The sequence below is a fragment of the Elephantulus edwardii genome, unplaced genomic scaffold (assembly GCF_000299155.1).
Source record: "Elephantulus edwardii isolate Elephantulus edwardi_28Jun2011 unplaced genomic scaffold, EleEdw1.0 scaffold00550, whole genome shotgun sequence".
NCBI classification, from domain to species: Eukaryota; Metazoa; Chordata; class Mammalia; order Macroscelidea; family Macroscelididae; genus Elephantulus; species Elephantulus edwardii.
In genome coordinates this window covers 192,023-196,934 of record NW_006400300.1, presented here as the reverse complement: position 1 = coordinate 196,934, position 4,912 = coordinate 192,023, and positions in this window count along the sequence as shown.

Sequence of the window (4,912 nt, the reverse complement as noted above, 5' to 3'; positions counted from 1 at the left end):
CCCTCTGTGAGGTGGATTGATTCAGTGACTGGGATAATCAGGATAGGTGTGTCAGAGACGTGAGATTGGCACAGGATAGAGCAGGGGTTAGTGCTATTGTACATAGGGTCGCTATGCGTTACAGGCGACTCCACGGCACATAACAACAACAATGTGGTGAGTAGGGAGCGCTGGCGGTCTCATTAATAGGGAGTTATGTTGCTAACCCAGAGGCAGTTCTCTCAGCCAGTTGGAATCTGTAAGTGGCTCCAGGGGATGGTCAGTCACCTCCTGTGTGATTTACAGCCTTGGAAAACCTGCTGGAGGACTGACTATGAGTCACTCTGATTAGATGACAATGAATTTAGATTTGAGTTTTTGGTGAAGTGACTGAAGTCTTAAAAGTTTCGAGCAGCAGGGAGCTCTGGTGGCCTAGTGGCAAAAAACTGCACTGCAATCCCAAATCTACCAGATGCTTTGCTGGACAAGCATCCAGCTAAGGGGTGCTTATCCAGAGAAGGGATAATCTCCTCCTGTGCCAGTCAGATCGGATTTGATGACACACACACAAACAATAATAAAATTAAAAAAAAATTAAAAAGTTCGATGTGGTATATTCACACAATGGAATACTATGCTGCACTGAAAAACAAGGAACTCATACAATATTACTCAAAATGGGTGGCTCTGAAGGACATTTTTCTGAGTGAAATATCTCAGTCACAAAAGGACAAATACTATATGGTGCCACTGTTGTAGAATGAGGCTGACATCAGGATGGGGGTAAGACTGAGAAAAACTGGATAAATTATGTTTACTGCATTGAAGCCGATGAGGGAGAGAATGGTTTAAAAGCACTATATTTTAGGGCATTATGATCATCATAAGAGTCTGGAATGAGAGTTGCAGAGTGGAGTATACTCGAGGTGGGGGTGGGGGTGTGCGGGGGGATTGTGTACCAATGAAGGAGTTTTTCTTTTGCTTTTCAAGGAGAAGAGCAAACTGGGGGTGGGGTGGGCAGGGAGAAAAATGCAACAATGAATGAATGGAAATCCAAAATCTCTGTAAATGTTCATTGAAATTAATTAAAAAAAAAGTTCGAGCAGCCACATAAGGTACAAATGTTGGTTTCTCCCTGTGTAGAACAAGGAAGGAGAAAGAAAAGCAAAGACGCATAGAAACAATTAGACTAAAGGACTGGTGGGCTACTTGAACCTCAATGTCCAACATCCTGAGAGCAGAAGAAGCAGATGGAACTCAGTCACCACTGCTGACCACTCTGGAAAGGATTACAGTAGAAAGCCTGACTAAAGTAGGGGGAAATGTGGAACAAAACATAAAAATGGCCAGCCTTTAGCCGTCCTTTGAACCTGAAACAAAACACACACTTGTAGTTCGCACAATTTTGTTTAGTCAAAGAATATATCTACTGGCCTATAAGGTGAACAATAATATAAGGAAGGCATTCACTTCTTAGAATAATTAATCACATAAGATCAAAAGAGCACCATTAACTCAGGGCTAACCTTGAGAAGAATAGGAATCCCAGAACACTTAATTGTGGTCATGTGAAACCTATACTTGGACCAGGAAGCAGTTGTCAGAACAGAGCAAGGAAACACTTTATGGTTCAAAATCAGGAAAGGAGTGTGTCAAGAATGCATCCTGTTTCCATACCTTTATTTTTTTTTAAGTGTTCATATCTTTAAGCTTATTTTATTCTTTTAAAAAATTTATTTTATTTTATATTGGTTTCTCAATACCTTTTTCACTCTATATTCGGAACAGATCATTTGGGATGCTCGACTTTATGAGGAGAAATGTGGTGTCATCAACAATCTGCATTATGCAAATGACACAGACTTGCTTACTGAAACTAAGAAGGACCTGAAGTGTATGCTGCAGAAGTCAATATGGACTGAAGTTCAACATCAAGAAGGCAAATCTCACCACTGGGCCAACTTTCAGCACTTTAAAAGATAGAGAAAAAAAAAATTTAAAAAAAAGATGGAGAAAAGCTTGAGGTTGTTAACAATTTTAGTTGGTTCAGCTCCACAATCAATACTCTTGGCACTGAGCAGTCAAGAGTATCAAAAGACAAATTATATTAAGGATATATTCTCTCAGTGACTTCTACAAAGTGCTAAAGATCAACAATGTCAGTTTAGAGGCTGAGATGTGCCTGAAGGCTATGGCCTTTGCAAGTAGTTGGTGTGCATCAGAAAGCTGGACAGTGTCTAAGGATGACAGAAGGAGAATCAATGCTTTTGAGTCGTGGTGCAGGAAAAAAGTATCGTACATACCATGGGCCACCAAAAGCACAAGCAGTGCTCTCTTGGAGAGGGTGAAACAAGGCTCCTCCTTGAAGGTAAGGGTTTTGAAGCTCCATCTCACCTATTTTGGTCCTTAGAGAAGGACATCATGCTTGGAAAGGTAGAGGGACAGTGCAAGAGAGGAAGATCCTGGATGAGATGGATTGACACAGTAACTAGGATGATGGGGCTAGATGTGTAGGAGACAGTGAGACTGGCTTAGGATAGGGCAAGCTTGGTTCAGAGTTATTGTACATAGGGTCACTATGAGTTGCAGGTGACTCAATGGCCCATAACAACAACAACAAAGGCCAGCAGGCAGGAAAAGGTAGGCTAGGATTATCACAGGGAATGAGAATCACAGGGAGGAAGTGGGAGAGTATAGTTACATTTCAGGAATTAGAAATAATATAAAACAGAATGGGTATGAGTACTTAAATGTAATACCAATTTATTTTGTAATCTTTCACTAAAATAACAATAAAAGGAGAAAAATATAAATGAAGGAAAGGGGATAGCAACTTACTAAACAGAAAAAAGAAGGGAAATATTCTTTTTAGTTTTAAATTGAAGGGTGTGGAACAACCTTATAGTATCTGTGTTTCAAGAAGACCAGAAATAGGAAGACCTTAACCAGTTACTGTAGCAATGGACGTTGAGTGTGTTTGAGATTGTGAAGAAGGCACAGAATAGGATAGGGTTCAGATCTGTTGTTCTTAAGGGCTGCTATGAGTCTAACTCATCAGCACCTAACAACAACAACAAAAACACATAGTGTTGTTGTGTACTATCAAGTCACAACCAACTCATAACTGACAGAGAGTGTTTGAGTGACTTTTAACCTTTCAGTTAGTGACTGAGTGTTGAACTGTTTGTGCTATTCATGATCTCCTTAAAGAAGCCTATTGTTGTGGAGTACCATCGAGTAGGAACTGATCCATAGCTGACCCTCCAGTGGGTTTTCTTTCTTTCTTTTTTTTTCCCCCAGTGGGTTTTCTAAGGCACTTAACTGCATGGGAGGAGATTGCCAATCCTCCCATAAAGAAGCCTAAATGCCATACATTCTCTTATTACACCTGAGTTCTTCCTTAAGATTTGGAATCATAATCAAGAGATGGAAGAGCAATTTAGAATTCATTAATCACAGCACCCAGCAGTCATAGGACATGTCAAGTGTCTAATCGTGGTGATGATTATATTGTAACCAGCCTGTTCCTAATGGTAATCTTGGCTGGGGTTTCTGCTAGATGATGATGTTGTTGTTAGGTGTATCAGGTTATTTCTGAATCAGTGACCCTATATTCCCTATATATAAATGGAAACCTTGCCTGATTCTATTTATCCTCACAATCTCTGCTGTGCGTAAAGCCATTGGTAAAGTCACCATGTCAGTCCATCTTGTTTGAGGGTCTTTTGTTCCCTGAAATACTTTTCTAAGCATGATGTCCTTAACAGGAATTGGCTCTTCTGATAACATAGATGTCAAAAATGTGTGAGATGAAATCTCATCATCTTTGCTTCTAAGGACAGTTTTGTTTGTTCTTTTGGTTATCCGTGATATATTCATTATTCTTTACCAAGTCCAAATTAAAAGATCAATTCTTCTTTGATTTCCTTACTCATTATCCAACTGTCATAAAAATGTGTTGTGATGATGTTGTTATTAGATGTCATTGAATTGAGCACAACTCATAGCAACCCTATGAACAAAAGATCTGAACCCTGTCCTATCTGTCTTCATTATCACACTTCCTGAGACACAAAGCCCATTGCAGCAGTCACCATATCAATCTTCTGGTTGAGGGTCTTCCTCTCCTTTACCAGCCCTCCACCCTCTGCAGCATCATGTTCTTCTTCTAGGAATAGCCCCTCCTAGCAACAGCCCAAAGTATGTGAAGCAAAGCCTCATCATTCTTGCTTCCAAAGAGCACTCCAGCTGCACCCTCTCCAAGACATATCTGTTCTCTTGGCCGTCCATGGGATGTTCAGTGCTCTTCTCTAACACCACAGCTCAAAGGTGTCAATTCTTTTTCTGTCATCCTTATTCATTGTCCAGGTCTCAGCTGCATAACTAGTAATAGGAAAGATTATGTCCCGAATCAGACACACCTTAGTCTTCAAACTGAAAACACTACTCCTAAATAATTTGGAAAGGTCTCTAACTACAGATTTTGCCAGTGTGACACATCTCCTTATTTCCTGACTACTGTTACCAAGGATGTTGACTGTGGATCCAAGCAACATGAAAATGTTGACGGTTTCAATCTCCTCTCCATCCAGCATGATGCTGCCTATCAGTGAAGCAATTGAAAATACCATCACTTTGGTCAGACACATCCTAGTCTTTAAACTGACATCTTTATTCTTTAGCACTTTCAAAAGGTCCTAGAAGCAATCCCAGAGGTACATGGTTCGAATCTACCAGATGCTTTGCTGGAGAAGGAGGGGCAATCTCCTCCTGTACCAGCCAGATCCAATTTGATGGTATACACACACTCATTAAAAAAAGAGGTCCTTAACAACAGATATGGTCAGTGCAACATGTCTTTTGATTTCTTTTTATTATTATTATTATTATTATTAAATTTTATTAGTTTTAACGAACATTTACAGAGATTTTC